Genomic DNA, 17,887 nt, shown 5'->3' with positions numbered 1-17,887 from the left:
GCTAAGACAACTCATATTTGCCTTCTGTTGTGGAACAAACTTCAGACTGCACCACAGAAGTGCTATTACATTGAACTGCGCTGTCCCTTTCAAGCTTGGGGATTGACACCCTGGTATCGCAGTTCATCCCCACAGCAGTTGAAGGACACCTGGGGAAGCATTTTAGTTTGCACAAGGATTTGTATTAAAAACATAGGGCAGATGCATACTGTCAGCAAAGCCAGCCCTAAAAAAGGCTGAAGAGATTGATTTAAAAATCATAACCTTTATTGTTAGAATGGATGACTGAAGTAGGCATATTGTTAGTGAAGTGGTAAGAGTAAGTCACTGATGGTATCGCTGCAGCATGTTTGTGGCTGCACTGGAACTCTCGAGTACGCTGYCTTTTTCAACTTTGTAGTTAAGTCTTCTATTTTCTAGTGCTAGGCTAGAAAACCTGTCAGTTAAAATATACCAGAATTATACCTTTATGCAAGGATGTCATCACATGGCCAGAGATTTGATAATATGATGGAAACATTCCCAGTTTGTTCATGAGGGAAGATGCTGCAGAGTCCTCAAGAAGGTAGAAAAAAAGTTGCAGAGAAAAAGCCAACGGTTCAAAAGAGTTGTTTCGGTAGACTGAATCTAGCTTGTGAAGTAGAGATTTACCATATCTGCTGTATGGCATAGAAGAAAATACACTGAGTAATCTAAAACTACAGCAATAGAAATCAATCAACAGTGATATCAGGTAGAAAATGCTTTTAAAATAGTAGAAGAGAGGCCTAGAATGTATTCAGATTTTTTAGGTTTTGGTAATAACTCTAGAATAATTTAGATTAGAATGGACCTCTGGAGGTCATCTGATCCAGTCCCACATTCAAGGCAGGTCCACTGAGATCTAGTCAAGTCCTGACCATCTCCAAAGATGGCTATTTCACAACTACTCCTGGAAAACTTAACTGTGTGACCAACTCTCCTGCTAGAAAAAATATCTTCTGTAGTAAAATTTCCCTAATCAGGATCTCCCATATTGCAAYTTATGACTGTTGCCTCTTGTTTAATTACTGTACATCCAAAGCCCGACTGTCTTCATTATATCCTCACATTTGGAAGTTGCTGACAGTATTAAAATCTCCCCTTAGCATACTCCTCCCAAGAAAGGAAACCAGTTTCCGCGTTCTCATAGAATATGCTCCAGCCCATAGCCTATTTGATAATCCTAGATTGCTTCAATATGTCAGTAACTTTCTTGCACCTGCATCAGTCAGGGGACTGCAAAACTGAACACAATCCTCCAGTCTCACAAATGCTGAATAGGATGGGAGTAATCACTTCATCAACCTGCTAGCTACCCTTTGCTGGGGAAGCCCACAATGCAGTTGGCCYCCTGTGCTGCAAGGGCGCAGGGCTGACATGGTAAGCTTCTTGTACTCTGGTACCTCCAGGTCTTGGAGTTTTCTATCCTGTTGGAGCCTTACCCATACTAATGTAAGGGGTTATTCCATCCTAGATGCAGGATGCATTTTGCCTTTGCAAAAATTTGTATTTCTTGTCAGCCCACTTCTCAGCTCCCTTCAACATACCCTACCTTGCCCCATGGATTTGGTGGCATGTCCACTTAGTGAAATGCTCCCTAATTCTGTCCTCATCTACAGTGGATAATGCTTCCTGGCCCGAGGGCAGACCTCCCCAGTAAAAACCGAGGCACCAAGGCCTTGACTACCTCAGCCTTCTCCATGCCCGTTGTTACTAGGTCCCCCGCCCCACTGGGTGGCAAGCCCGCATTTTACTCTTACTGTCCATCTACTTACAAAAGCCCATCTTGTTGCTCTTCGCATTCCTTATGAATCTGAACTCCTGCTGAGGTTTGGCTTTCCTAAGCCAAGGCTGCCATGAACCTGCACAACCCAGACTAGCTTTTTGCAGGTTTACAAGAATGAACTGTAGTGACCAAAGAGATACTTGTAACTAACACTTTCAAGTGTAATTCATACTTCCATCTTTAGATTTTTACTCAACCTATGACAGCTTTTAAAGAATAGTTTCTAATATTTTTAATAACATCTCTTGGTTGAATTTTCCCCTAATGACAAATAAAGGAATTGCAGAACTCTTTGCTCATTGTTTCAGCCTGGGGCACAGAGAAGTCTGTTCATATTAGCAGATTTACCAGGGCATTAGGGAAGTTAAATTATGTTTTCAGCAGAACACCAGTTGTCTACAGTTTTAGCACATACACTTATACCAGATGAAAACTGCTAATAACTCCCCTGATATTGCAAAATACTTTTCTGCTACCATTTCCTGTAGCCTTTTCCTGTGACGCTTTTTTTTTCTAAGTAGATTCTGACTCCAACAGTTGAAAGTTTTTCATCRACTCTTCATCTAAAGTAGCTAGAACTCTCATTATAGGCTACTCATTCTTCATGAGTAGGAATATAAAACATATATTCATTTTCATGAATATAAACCGGGATGTCCAATACTAGATGATAACAAATGATACGAGGCTAATGTTTTCAAGCATCATTAGCTCAAAACAAGTAGGATTTTCCACTGTTTAACTGTTTCACGGACCAAGTGTAGCATTAATACTATAGTTGGCTTGCATTTCCCTTTGCACCTTTTAACCTGCTTGATCACACTGAGACCTGTCCCCGTACAGTGCTTCCCAGCAAAAGAATACTAAACAAAATTTTAGAGGATGAAAAGGATTCTGAAGTATCCTCAATCTGTTTCACTTTCTTGAAACTTCTGCAGAATGTTGGGGAATGGCATTTTGGAACAAACTTTCTTAGCTACCCTGAATTCCTATAAGCTTCTTAGCACTTCTAATATTAAAGTGTGAAATGCACTGAGGATGTGCAGAGGGTGATGTAGCCCCTGCTCTAACAGACTGGTCATATAGCCCTGCAGGCAGACAAGGCAACACCTCCCATCATGGTGGGGAGGTAGGAGCTCCAGGGACAGCAAGTTCTACTAACCAGCATGCAGCGAATTGCATTCGCTCTTCCCACCCTCTGCCAGCAATATCTCTTCACTGACAGCCATAGGCAAAATAGAAGCAGCAGTTCTCAGCCAGTGACTAACCACTCCAGACAGGTTTCTAAATTTCCCAGTTTTTTATTCAAGTAGAGCTTTGTTGATACAACTTTTATTGCTTAGATCCTCTGCCACTGAGGTAGAATGTTGTCCTTTATTGAAATGGGAGCAGGAGAAAGACTTACTGCAAARGGTCAGGGAGTGACAAAATGCTCCGCATCCCAGACAAGCAATAAGAGARAATTAGACAAAAGCACAAGAAGAAGAAGGGCTTAGGAAGGCAGCAGTAGTTTCAGAACAGCAGCCATGGTACAGTTGTAACAACAGTTCTTGGCAGTTTGATATTATAGTCCACCAATTGCTATCCTTGCTCACTTGCCTTGAGCAGACAGCCAATGAGCTCATTTTTCTCCCAACTCTTGCTGACTGTACTGTCAAACATCTTCTGGTTTCTTTTTCCCCTAGTGTATCAGATTTCCTGTCATTCCTGCTAAGATACTGAATAATTCTGTCCATTCTTGCTGTCACACTCCACCTGCAAAAAGATCATTCTGTTCAAAGGATGAACCTGCCTTCAGTACTGCTATGCAATTTAAAGTATTATTATAGCATTAAACCCTAACATCAGCTTGACAGTTACTGCTCCTTCAACAGATGATAGTGCATCAAGCTGTTAACTTCCACAGCAAAGACATTCTGTTTAAAGCTTCTCTTGCTTATGTGAATCAATAMAAATGTAGAAACACTGCAACAGAGAGCTGCCCTGTACAAATGGCCCTGCATTTGTAAACTCTCCAAAGCAAAGGCATAAGAAAATGACACTGGTTTTCCCTGGCAACTCACAGGTTTCAGCTTGTCAMGTATCATGTCAAAGAGGTTGTGTGAAAGTAGTATCAAGACAATGGTAGSTGGAAATGCCACAACTAATAGCTGATTTACAAGTCAAATATCCTTTACATTATGCATTCATTTGCCTTTTCTCACACAGATACTTATTTTAAATAATTSTACACAGTGGTTAAATCAGTTGTAAGAGAAAGAGCAGTCTCTATAGTCATAGAGCCCTAGAATGGTAAGKTTGGAAGGGACCTCTAGAAACCACRTAGTCCAACCCTCAGCATAGCCCRTATGGGGACTGAACCCACAACCTTGGCATTAGCAGCACCATGCTCCAACCAACTGAGCTAAACCTGCCCCCGAGTCCATGAGCTACATACAAAAGTAAACTTCTAAAATGCGCAAGGATACAAAACAAGTTGTTCAAAAAGTTTGGTGATAAGACCTTGCTATTTGAAATTAGGGTCATGACTGAAGGAAATGAGCTGTGCCAACCTCTGAACTGCATTCCAGAGAATAGTTTCCAACTACTGTTTTCTGCATCATACCCAAGCCTTTCAGATTTGTACAAATAGATCCCCACGGGCCAGTGCCACAGAGCCTATAACATCCCAGGCTAACGTGCTGTCTCTCCACTGACAGAGTCGGGTAAGCGCAAGACTAGCTAGTGGGTCTTCACCCAGGTTCTGCTTTCCCTTACAGGCCAAAGTTTCCCTTTCTAACCTAATTCTGGTGAGATCCCTCTGAACAAGATTCTGCCCATGTATGTCAGAATAGGATTTACTACGAGCCTGGCCTGTTATAGCCATGGTTGGCAAGGCTCTGCTTACCTCATTTTAAACAGTCTCTTGAAAAGAATTATCTATTGCAATGAAACACTCCTTGGGCAGGAGGTGAATCTTATTCACCTTTAGCAGAAGATGCAAGAATTACTTAGCACAGGCATCTTCATTACTTATTGTATCAGGCAGCAGAAACCTAGATTGCCCTTGAGTAGTATTAAGAACACTTAAGGGAAAAAACAAGGTTTGCTCTTGGTACACTTAATTTAAGGAACTTAAGGACAGATTCACTCTACTTGATAAACCCTGAAGTTCAGATCTGTAAAAGACAACAAGATACTTGGGCATTAAGCATCTGAACCTCCCAGGGATTTCATCTGTATTAGGGTCCAGCCCCACCTGAAATGAATTAGAGCACTGAGTATTCATGTACAGTGTGACATATCTGAAGTACAAAGTCATCACTGAAGATATCCTCCTTGGAAGAGGCAAGAATTACTATGTCTCATGTTAGATAAACCCAGTTAAAACAAAATCACATCAGGAAACAAGACTCCTGAATTCCAAAACCTGCATTTTCACCAGCAGACATTGTCATGTCTCTTAAAATGGCTTTAAATATACCTAGATCATCCTAAAAGCTTTGTGTTCTGCCAGATGTGGGCATACACACTCGGGTGGGTGAGGAGTATCTTGTAGATACATAAGGAATGACAGTACCACGCTCCATTACAGCTCACAAGATTAGAGCACATGAATTTCTGCAGGAAAGAAGTGCTGGACCCAGACATTAAACCAGGCAAGCTGAGAAAGCTTCGCCAGCGCCCACTGACATGAATACAAGTCCCTTACAATTAACAGTCTTGGATTATTATCAGCATGGCTGTCTAAACAGAAAAACACCGTGCTGTGAGGGCAGAAGAGTCAACAGTCAGAAAGTAATAACCAGAGGAGAGCACTGAACCACAGGRCAGAGAGAAGTGCTTTAACATGTTCTGGGGAAACAGTCAATCAGCTACAGAAAAGAGAGACCAGGGATCACAGGCTACATGGCCCCTCTGTCTAAACACTTGAGAATATGCTTTTTTTCTAAAGCTAATTATTCACAAAGCCAACATGCAATATTTTTTATTGCTTTTATTCACTGTAGATCTTCAAGTACCCCCAGCAACCATCTTAGATGCTTCCAGAGCTACACGTACACCACTAACAAGAATCCTAACAAAAAGGTTACTTTGACATTTTAAGTTTCAACGAAGAGACAGGTTTTAAAACAACAAAACACGAAGCATTATCTTCTCATCAAAACAGCGGGCTAACACAGCCTCCAGGGTAACAGACGAAAAACACACATTTCAGCCCTGCAGCTTCTCTGAGCACCGCTGCTGCCGGATTTCCCACCGCAGCCGCTGCCTTCCTTCCACTCCTCATCACCCCCCACTCCAGCCCCACTCGCCCCTCCTCAGAGGGCTACAGCATCTAGGCCTGGACAGCTCTCACCCCAGCCTACCCTGGTGCACCCTGACCAGCTGCAGCCCAAGCAAGCAGGGCACATGCCACCAGGGCCACCCGAACTAGAGGAGGAGCAGGGACCCAGGTTAGATGGAGACCTTGGAGCGGGAGGGAGGAGTTGCTGGGCTGGTTAGGTGGTGTCGTGCCTGCCTTGGGTACGGCTGCCCTGCCGGAGGGGCTGTGCCTGAGGAGCCCTCTGTGCTGGGGGCTGCCCTCCCGGGGACCCCGTGGGCCTTGGTGGGGTTGGCTGTGAGCAGGGTGCCTTTCTGGTGTAGAGCACTGCTTTTTGTTCGGTAACTTTTTTCTCTGACTTACTGGAAATTTTCAAGTATCTCTTGTCCCTATTGACCCAACAAAATAGATTTTTTTTGATTAACTCAAAAATTTCTGAGCTAATTTAAAAAGCACTGTATTTTATTTTACTTCATATAGTTCAGACTTCTTCTTTCTCCTGGGAGCCAGACTGCTGGTAAATGTAATTACAGTAAATATTCTACTTGCCTTGAATAGGGTATACTGCATAAAGACTTTATGTGACCAGAGACCCTGGCTGATGGGGGAGAGACCTTCATCTGCTTTGCTGGATGAGTACTCCCATAAGGCTGGTCGCTAGTGTCAAGTAATACTGAGCCCATGTGAAACAAAGCACTTTGGGCAGTCTGGTAAACCCCCCCAAGCCCCACACAGTTACCGATGGGAAATGCCAGTGATCGGACTGAAACTGTCAAAGCAGCTTTTGTTTATTTTCTCTAAGAGGGAAAGTTTTGCAAATATATGAGCCAGAATTATTTTTATTTTCATACAACTTGGAATGAGTACTGCTGCATTAGTAGAACATCCCATGGGAAGTTGAGTTTTAGCTGAGAGCAATTTTGTGAACTTAACAAAAGCTAAGTTAAATTACAGTAGCACGATAAGCCACAAGGGTCTGTTACCACCACTTGCTGTGGTGCAGACCGGTGGGTTGCTTGCAGCCTATGCCCAGGGTGGAGAGGTGTTGTTTGCCCCCAGAGGCGTCCTTATGCTGCAGATACCCTGCAGTGACCCAGTGCTCACTTGTGCTCTGGGATTTGCCAGTTGTGAGGCACACAGCAGTCAGGCAGCATCAGTGCTCCTGAACCTAACAGGGTTGTAACATCAGTCATCGCTTGCGTTGATGTGACCTGCATAAGTACCTGTGCTAACATGCTGGCAAACTAAAAGCTGATTGCAGCCCCTCCTTTAAGGAGGGAGTAGCATCCAAGACCTGRTGAAAGAATCAGCTTTCTGGTGTTCAGCGTAACTCTGGCAAATCTTAAATGTGCTCTGTTAGCTGCTTTGTTTCTGTGGAAATGTTACATCCTGGCACAGCACAAGGAAGTTTCGTAGAATAGTGGAGAAACAAATGAGATTCCTGAGACATGCTTTTAGGGTCTTTTGTGTTCAGTAGTAAGGCTCCCACGTGTATATGAGGGAGAGGAGTTCAGGGAGTAGGGTTTACTTGGAAAGCTGTATTCAGATGATAGGGAACAGCTGATGCAACTCCCTGAGAAGTACCTCAGCTGTGGAAACTGAGAAAGAAGAACTTGCACRGAGAACCAACTTGCATGATATTGCAAGGTAAACTTTCAGCTGTATTTTCATATGTATTCTTAGTTCCRCTGTTTATGCTTGGAGATTTGTGGTGTAAATCCTAATTATTCCTGGCCTGTCTTCATCCAGGCTTGCCTTGCGTGAGCATGTTGCCTGATGTGCTTTGTATGGGAGTCCCATGAACTGGTGGAAAGCTGGGTGGCTGATGTCCAGGAAACGTGGATGATGCCAGTGCTACATACTGGGAATGACAAACAGGGGTTARTAGGACTGGCTAAGGGGTGGGTTGGACAGCACCAGTGAAGAGGACTGTGCAGAGGTTGCAGTCCTTTCCATTCCTTCTCCTCAAAATCCTTCTCTGCTGGACACTCCTGCCAGTATTGGGGTTGTATGTTTGGCTGTGTAATCAGTAGCCATGTATTTCCATATGGATTTCCCTGATGTCCATGTTCCATAGCATAAAGGCAGTGAGTCTAGGATTCCTGTGGTGTTCTGCCTGCATACACATTATTCAGTGAATGCGTTTCCAGTGCGATTCACGTGTTTCAAAAAGGAAGCAGATAAATAGGAAGGAGACCTGCAAGTATCTATGRCAAAAATCTAGGGAGTGTTGTGAAGGAAATATGGTAAAACGAATTTCAGTGAGACTTGCTGAGGGCATACTTGCCATGGAAATGCAGAAGAAATTAAAAAGGAAATTAAATGTAACAAAAGAAGATTTAAGTAAATAGAAGCATAGACATAGTAAGAGAAAAGCCAAATTTAATTCCAGGACCTAAATAAAAGCATGAAGAAAAGGTTAAGATAAAAATATTGGTATAATTAAAAAGCTGGATAGTGGAAAATGGATTAAATCTGTTTTGAATGGGAAATGGAAAAAAATCTGTTGGTGCTGTCTTAAAAAAAAAAAAAAAAAAAAACTTGGTTTGACATGCTTGCTGGAAAAACTATATATACAGGCTTTGAATTTTTATGCCTGCTCTCCAAAAATAGTATTATTGTAAGAACACTTCTGCTAATCATGTAACATTACCTAACCAATCTACATTTGTAAGACATGGTATAGCAAATGTGATAATGTCAGACATCAAATCAAATYACAGTTTGATTGTGATGTTCAAGTGTTCAAAATTGTAGGGGGTTTTGAATGTGYAACAGCAAACTTAGATATAATCAAATAGCCTTGTGGGGAAAAAATGTTAAAATTGCTAAAAGCATGTTTTAGAAGTGTAGCTAGTACATGGCACTATTAAATTCTAACACAGCATCCTGTTAACTGGAACTGCCACTTGAAAGTGGGATTCTCACTTGCTGAAGTGTTATTTACTAGAAAGCTTCAAAACAAGAAAGATTAGAAAGTCTTTGCAGCCACAAGAGATTTTATCTGTGTAAAGTATTCAGAGATCACTGTCTTTTGGGCCATGTTTTACTAAGTTATGTTTTACTCCTTTGGGTAATTTGCAAAGTGAGAACATCCTATGGGGAAACAGGAGAAACTGCAGAGATGTATTCTGAGTCTCAGTTCCAAAATGGACCTGGCTACTAATGAGTGGATTAGGCAGARTTGGTGAAAAGGACCGAGCAGAGTAATGTACGGACTAAAGTCTATGGGATTTTCCCCTTGTGCTTTAGCTCTCCAAAGCAACTTAGAAGTTGACTGAAAGCTCTTGGGATGTGCAATATATTACCAGCAATTGATTTTCCTTGGACAGCAGAAGGCAACTAATTCTGGGATGTGGTTGCTGATGTAACACTTCCTCCTTTAAGACAAATAAATTCTTGGTGGTGATCTGAGGGAACTTGTGAACCTCTGAAATTCTTCGTTGTCCATGGGTGCTTCTATTCCGAGATCTAGAGCCTGGCTCCTTAAAATTGTTATTTCTGTCAAAAACTGATCCATACTTACATTTTTTGCTGTATACACAGCTGAAAATCTACCTTTTCCTCACTCATCTACTCTGCTCTTTTTCTACATGGGCTCTGACATTAGACCTCTAAGCTAAGAAATAGAAAGTGGATTCAATGTTTTTTCTGATAAAGTGGAATTTGAATGTACCAGTAAGTGCCCAGAATAACAACCTAAAAATTATTTTAGGCTGGCAAGTATGTGCATGTGTGTGTTTGTACACACAAAAATATTCTTTAGAGAATGACTTGGAATCCAAGTTTCTTATTTTTAAACAAGTGCCTTAACTGTCAACTTTAWAGTTATCTCTAGTTTTTACTTCCCTTGGCCTAAAGATCTTGAATGCTTATGACAACTTTAAAAGGGGTGAAGGAGGCTTGTTCTTCTCCACATCATCTTCCTTTGCCTTAGCCTTGTGGTTAAGGACTTCTCCTAAAAGATGCATCTTGCAGCCGCGTGGGCTTGGGAGAATGCTGGATGACTGGTCTCACAATGTATTGTCCCCTCCATAATTGTCCCCTATGGGATGCAATATTGTCTTTYGTGTAATGTGATCCAGCTTTGTCTTCAACAGAAAAGCGTGGGTCCCTCCCTGCAGGGAACAGATGCAGAAGAGAAGGCTTTCAGATGCCAGAAAGAACATTCYGGTTATGCCAACTAGAAATCTTGGAAAAGTGTAGGAAGTTCAGAAAATGTGTGTCCAGTTACTGGCTAGCTTTAAAAGATGCCTCTCTGAATGGACAAACTTAATGCAGCCCCCTTAGCCGGACAGAATTAAAGCAGCTCCCTTCTCTGTAGCCTGTTCTCTATAGATAAAATGTTGAAATAAAGGCAGCTAATGTATCTAGGCCTGATTGCTGCTGTGCTTGCAGCATCCTCAAATGTTAAGTGCTGCACCACTGCACCAAATTGCATTTGGAARTCTTTTTCCCTGGATCAAGCTTGAAGTGCTTTCTGAAATGTGAAAGGAGAGTTCTTCACAACATCATTTGCTTCGAGATGGTGGAGYTCAGGATCCTGCAGGAAAGAASTAAGGCAACAAGCAGGATTGCAASCCTGGACTTCAGGAGAGCGGACTTYGGGCTCTTCAGAGACCTACTTGGTGGAGTCTCATGGGTTAAGGCCCTAGAAGGAATGGGGGGGTCCAGGAGAGCTGGCTGATATTCAAACATCTCTTCCTCCAAGCTCAAGAGCGATGCATCCCTATGAGTAAGAAGTGCAGCAAAAGGGGCAGGAGACCTGCATGGGTGAGCAAGGAGCTCTTGGCCAAATTCAGACAGAAGAAGAAAATACACAGAATGTGGAAGAGGGGACAGGCTGCTTGGGAGAATTACAGGAATGCAGTCAGWATGTGGAGATGMGGTGAGGAAGGCTAAGGCCCCGTTGGAACGGAGTCTTGCAAGGGATGTTAAGGACAATAGAAGGGGCTTCAAATAAATCAGCAGCAAGAGGAGGACTGGGGAAAATGTGGGCCTGCTACTGAATGGGGTGGGGGCCCTGGTGACAAGGGATACAGAGAAGGCAGAATTACTGAATGCCTTCTTTGCTTCAGTCTTCACTGCTAAGGGCAGCYCCCAKGAATCCTGCAGCCTGGACGTGAGGGAGAAAGTCTGAAGAAGGAAAGACTTTCCTTTGGTTGAGGAGGATGGGATTAGAGACCTTCTGGGCAGGCTAGTCATCCACAAATCCATGGGCACGGATGGGATGCACCCACGGGTACTGAGGGAGCTGGCGGATTTTGTTGCCAGGCCGCTCTCCATCATCTTTGAAAGGTCCTGGAGAACTGGAGAGGTACCCGAGGACTGGAAGAAAGCCAATGTCACTCCAGTCTTCCAACAGGGCAAGAAGGAGGACCCAGGCAACTATAGGCCAGTCAGCCTCACCTCCATCCCTGGAGGTGATGGAACAGCTCATTCTGGATGCCATCTCCAGACATATGGAGGAAAAGAAGGTGATCAGGAGTAGCCAGCATGGATTCACCAAGGGGAAATCTTGCTTAACCAATCTGATAGCCCTCTATGATGGAGTGACTGGCTGGGTAGATGAGGGCAGAGCAGTGGACGTTGTGTACCTTGACTTCAGCCAGGCTTTTGACACTGTCTCCYGTAACATCCTCCTAGAGAAGCTCAGGAAGTGTGGGTGAGACGAGTGGACAGTGAAGTGGATTGAGAACTGKCTGAAAGGMAGAGCTCAGAGGGTTGTCATCAGTGGTGTGGAGTCCAGTTGGAGGCCTGTGGCTAGTGGCGTCCCCCAGGGCTCAGTACTGGGTCCCACCCTGTTCAACTTCTTCATCAAYGACCTGGATGAGGGGACAGAGTGCCTCCTCAGCAGGTTTGCTGATGATACCAAGCTGGGAGGAGTGGCTGAYACACCTGAGGGCTGTGCTGCCGTTCAGAGAGACCTGGACAGGCTGGAGAGTTGGGCAGAGAGGAACCTCCTGAGGTTCAACAAGGGCAAGGGCAGAGTCCTGCACCTAGGGAAAAAATAACCCTAGGCACCAGTACAAGCTGGGGGCTGACCTTCTGGAGAGCGGCTCTGCAGAGAAGGACTTGGGAGCGCTGGTGGATGACAAGTTGACCATGAGCCAGCAAGGTGCCCTTGTGGCCAGGAAGGCCAATGGTCTCCTGGAATGCATTAGGAAGAATGTTGCCAGCAGGTCAAGGGAGGTGATCTTGCCCCTCTACTCAGCCCTGGGGAGGCCTCATCTCAAGTCCTGTGTCCAGTTCTGGGCTCCCCAGTATAAGAGAGACATGGAGCTMCTGGAGAGAGTCCAGCGTAGGGCTACAAAGATGATCCGAGGGCTGGAGCAYCTGCCCTATGAGGAACGGCTGCGAGAGCTGGGCCTCTTCAGCCTGGGGAAGAGCAGACTGAGGGGGGATCTTATCAGTGTGTACAAGTACCTGAAGGGAGGGTGTCAAGGGGACGGGGACAAACTCTTTTCAGTTGTCCCATGTGACAGGACAAGAGGCAMTGGGCAGAAATCGAAGCACAGGCAGTGCCGCCTGACCGTGAGGGGGAATTTCTTCACTGTGGGGATGACGGAGCACTGGACCAGGTTGCCCAGAGAGGTTGTGGAGTCTCCTTCTCTGGAGATCTTCAAGGCCTGCCTGGATGCAACCCTGTCTAACACGCTCTAGGTGACCCTGCTGAGCAGGGAGATTGGAGTAGATGATCTCCAGAGGTCCCTTCCAACCTTACCGATTCTATGATTCTTCATCAAAGCTAACGTCTGTTATTTTACCCTGACTCTACTTTCTAAAACTTTTCTGCTTCAGATAAATTGACAGAGGAATATTTTCTTTGCTTTTTTGAGGATGGTTTACTAAGTGAGTAGCTCTTTGGAGTGATATCTTGCACCTCTAGAAGCTACTATACCTAGTTAAAATCTAAGATCCATATGTCTAAAGTGAAATCAGATCTGACTGCTGAAAAGCATAGACAGCTGCCGTGATAAAAGCACAATAAATGTTGGACTTTCATTCTTGAAATGCTTGTCTGCCTTTGTGTAAGGTACATTCAGGAAGTTTGAATTTTTAGTTTGCTGTTTTTGCAGTTTTAGAAGGAGCAATGCAGCAAAACATGCATGACTTATGAGAGGAAAATCTTATGAAACGTATCTAGCTRAAAGAAAATTGCAAGATGTCTCTTAAAAGCAGTACTTCTCACATTGTTGGCCTAAAACATTAGGAGAGGCTAGGAAAAGTATGTTATTTTTTCCCCTTGCATTCTATCGATGAGGTTGAGTAGAATGACTATTTTGGGCTGTACTGTGGCACTCTTTGCATCATGTAATGCCATTGCTTGGTTTATTCATCCAGCATATAAATGAGTAATTAACTGCACTCCAGTGATCTTGGGGTGCACTAAGGAAGCTAGGTCAGAAGAGCTGCCACTGTTGTAGTTCCATGGGACTAAATGGTAGATCATCTCTCCTTTCAAGTGGCAGAGTATTCATCTGTACTTCTCAATTGCAGTTTAATCCCATGCAGTAGAGGTTTGAGTGTGGATTAATCAGTAACAATGTGCCTGTTTTAAATTTATGTCAGTGTCCTAGCTGCTTGGCTGAGTCCTGTTAAAAGCATTGCCTTACTTAACCCTATGACCAGCAGCCTGTCAGTAAAATGTGATGCACATCTAACCCGAACATCACTGCCTTTACTTGAGCGAGTGTATGAGAAGACCAAGTACAGTTCAGTTACTCAATTGGCCGCACATAAATCTTTGAATATTTAGTCAAAATTGTGTGGCCAGTTTTCTCTGGGCAGTTCCTATGCACAGTGTCCTTACAGAAAAATCTCTCGGTACTGGAGATGGTTGTGGGTAAGTTGGTTAAACTTAAAGGGACCAGTAGCACATAGTAAAGTACTGAAGATATGTTGACTCCGGGGGATCTAGAGGCAGTGAACTCAGTTTGACTTGTCTGCTTCAAATGACTACGCTGTTTTCCTCTGTTCCAGTTCTTCTCCAGAAAGATGCTTAATAAGGGCACCAAAGCTATACAAATAGCTATTTTCTAAAGCTATTCCAGGGAAATGCAGGCATTAAGAGCTTGATTTTTTGTTCAAGCAGCTAGTCTTTAAACTATTTCAAATATTGTTTTTAAATAAAATAGAGAGTAGTAGAATAGTTACAACTCTAATCTGAATGTTTTATTGCCATGATTCACTAGTAGAGGAAAACAAATATAGACGGTACTTTTAAAACAAATACCATGACATGCACAGTTAAAAAGCTGTAATTCTTACCTATGCAAAAGTGCAAGCATATGGATATCAAGGTTAACTTGATAAGTGAGTGTATGTGATGTTTGGTGTTGAAGAAGCAAAAGGCAACCTGTAATTGTCTTTTTTAGAAAAGACGATTATTAATACTAATGCTCTGCCTCGATGGCCAGTCAGACAGGAAAAATAAAATTTGGTGTGTTATTCCGTTTGGTGTCAGATTAACTTTGAAACATATAAGTTTGTTACCATTTCCAGCTAAAATTATCAGTAATTGTCACCTAGATGATTTAACAGCAAAATATATAGTGAATGTGGACTACTCTGGTGTAACCCAATGTCTCACGTGATCATTCCTGTAAGAGGCTGCTGCCAGAACACGGGCACCTTTGCATTACTGCAAAGGCAGCAAAAATGAAAGTGGGACAATTGTGTGCAATTTTTTGATGGTAAAGACCTGGTCAGGTATTTCTATACAGTATGAACAAGTAATTGAATTCCTAGTTCGGTTTAATAGCTGACTGATCCAGAACAAGAATTTTGTTCAAACTTTTCCTACAGTTCTCCTTTATAGAGGCTTAGATGTGACTATAGCTAAAGCTATTTATAATCCAGCTGTTCTGTTATGTTGGAGCTTGAGAATAGCTTTTTATTCATCAGATGAAGAGCAAAAGTTCTTCCTTTGTAGCTTATAATCTATTTGTTTCTAATCAAACAACATAGCATTAAAGGGAAGAGTACAATCATCAGTTTTTGGAAAGCTGTCTTGGTTAATACTATTCAAACTGCAGTAGTAGAAAAAATCTAAATCTATAGAGGGTAATGGTATGTAAAACACTACTCTTAGAGTAACTAAAGCTTTAAATTTTCTACCTGTAAAAATAGCATCTACTTTGTTTTGTTTTTTGAAAAAAACTAAGTGAGGATCTGAGATACTGGAATCTAGCTGGTTAAGCATGTTTCATTCAAGTGGAAATTTCTGTCTTGACTGCAGAGCTGTCTTTCCAATTGCAATAAATTTAAAGCTATTCAGCATCCTCAGATTGACTGAAGGTGTTGGTGAGCATGTGACTACTGTAAGGAATATTCTCTAATTTTTCCTGCCTTGCAGCCTCATACTAATCAATGTCTGAAGTTGGAGAGGCTGAGTCCTGTTTCAAATAAGCAGGGAATTGGGCTCTTTCARTTTCTTTAAGGATTAAAACTCATTGCTCTGAGGTTTGGGTCATTTGATATCCTAGCACTTGCAGATGCTTTCTTAGCAATACTGATTGGCTTTGACAAGCAATCTGCAGACCAGGCTGCATCTAAAGAAGCTTTCACAGACTTTGTTAAGGCCRTATGGCACAGAATTATGGGAGCTGTGCAGATATTCACTCTACTCAAATTGTTAGTGCTCTAGCCTGCTATCAACTTCCTCCTTGAATTTCTGGAGGTCTTGCTATCTCACAGACATGGGCCATACAAAGTACTTTAGCAGAGACTATGCATTGCAAATTTATATTCTGTCTCACAGCCAGAATGTACTGGCCTCTGATCAAAGACAGATTTTTACTGAGAGCAGTGAGAAATCTGYAAGCAAAACCTTGTGTCTTGCCTTGTGTCACTGCTAATTCTTTAGATCTTGTCACAGTTTATCATGCAGGGTGATGGTGAGTTCAGCAAGGAACTCCAATTACTTTTGTCTTGGTGGTGTTATTCCGATATCATTTTCTTGTACCTTGTCATTGTCTCTTCTAGATATTCTTTACTGTCAACAAATCTTATCTCCCACATTTTAGTCATCAGTCACTGAAATGAATGGTATCTGAAGAGCTAATACTCATATTAATGCTTTCCATAGGCTTCAGATTCAGATCTCTAAATGAGCAATGGGGATTTTAACTCCCAGGCATTTTTCAAGCTATCTGTAAGATCAGGAAGAGGTACAGTAAATTATACCTGATCTATATTTGGAATTTTGCCTTTACAAAAACTTATTTGCACTTGTGTGTATTGTGCAGGCTGTAAATGCTTCTTGGGGAAAGGGGAAAGATTTGAAACATCTGTTTCAAACCCAGAAGTCTTTCTCTAAAGTTGGCTGGTAAGCAGACTGCAGTCATTTTTAATGGTGTGTTTACGTTAGAGAGCCACATAAATGAATCATGATAAAATCAATGCCACCAATTATCTGAAGGAAGCCTATGTGCCAAAATTGCCCTCTTAAGCTGTAGTTAAGTCTAATTTTCTGCTGCAAACTGTCGGGGGGAAGGGRGGAGCTGAGCTATTAAACTTTTCTCCCCTCTCAGCCTGCCTCCAGCTCCTCTGCTGTAGGGTGAGAGCTACACAGGCCTTCGCCTCGCCTGCCCTTGTTAGTGACTTGATGCTGTGCCACAGCCCCCCGTGTAATGTGGCTCGTGTAGTCTGGGGTTTGGATGATGCTCCCCACATACCCTGAGAGCGTGCCTTGCCCTTGTGTGGTGTGCCCAGGAGAAGCAGGGCGGGAAGCAGTTTAGCRCATCTCCTTCTCATTCACAGGGAAACTTCTCTAGCTTTGTAAATAGCATGAGTCTAATTTTCCTATAGTAAAATGCTGAAAATTAAATTCCCTCCATATTCTAGGCAATACYGTCATACTGCATGAGCATTCAAAACTTAGCAGGCTTAGTTGTCTTATTTTACGGGTGGGGGGAACTTGTGTGTTGCAATAAGATGTAACATTATAAAAGAATTGGTCTGTGTGCCAGGATAAAATATTCTTATTCACACTCCTTAGATGGCRGTAAAATTGTGAAATACTAGATTCAGTATGAAATAGAATATAATAGTTAAACTCTTTACTGTAGGTAAAACTTACAGAGGAACAATTCTGGAGTTCTATACCTCTGAGTGATCACACCTGACATGCTGAAATGCTTCTCTTCTGAACAAATACTTTAAATTATAGGCCACTTATGAGGATTAGGATCTACTGGCCTAGGTGCACTCAGAATAATTAAATGATTTCTGCAAACTGATTTGCCATGCAGCTGACTTGTGTGGGAGTAAATAAATGGCTCAGTGCACTGACAAGAGATGAATTTTTTAATATGAATTCTGATTAAGTTTTGAAATGGGCTGCATTTAACCAAATGCTCAAGGACTCAAAATGAATTTCACACACAACCCAGGTCTTACCTAGTRCATGTCCTAACTATGAAGCTCCAATGATTTTCTTCTATGTCTTTCTTAAACGTTCTAGTAATCAAAAWCTTTCAACTCTTTTGGGTAGCTAAATGCCAGGCTAATGGCAAACAACTCCAGAAGGATTTCAGAGATCTGAGCGGGCAGAAAAAGGCAGTCTTCWATGTAGATTATACTGATAAAGTAATGCCTCAAGAAAAACTGTGAACTGTGTGATGCTGAACTCAAAATCGACAGACAGCTCCAGGAGGTGATACAGAAGTTGACTGCTTTCTGGCACCAGAGGCAGGGACGTGCCAGCTACCATCTACTAGAATGGTGGGTGCCGGCAGAGTATGAAGTGAGACTGAATACTGGCCAGGCTCGTG

This window comes from Rhea americana, unplaced genomic scaffold (genome assembly GCF_003343005.1).
Source record: "Rhea americana isolate MKP2758 unplaced genomic scaffold, rheAme1 scaffold_167, whole genome shotgun sequence".
NCBI classification, from domain to species: Eukaryota; Metazoa; Chordata; class Aves; order Rheiformes; family Rheidae; genus Rhea; species Rhea americana.
Note: the sequence above shows the minus strand (reverse complement) of the source record.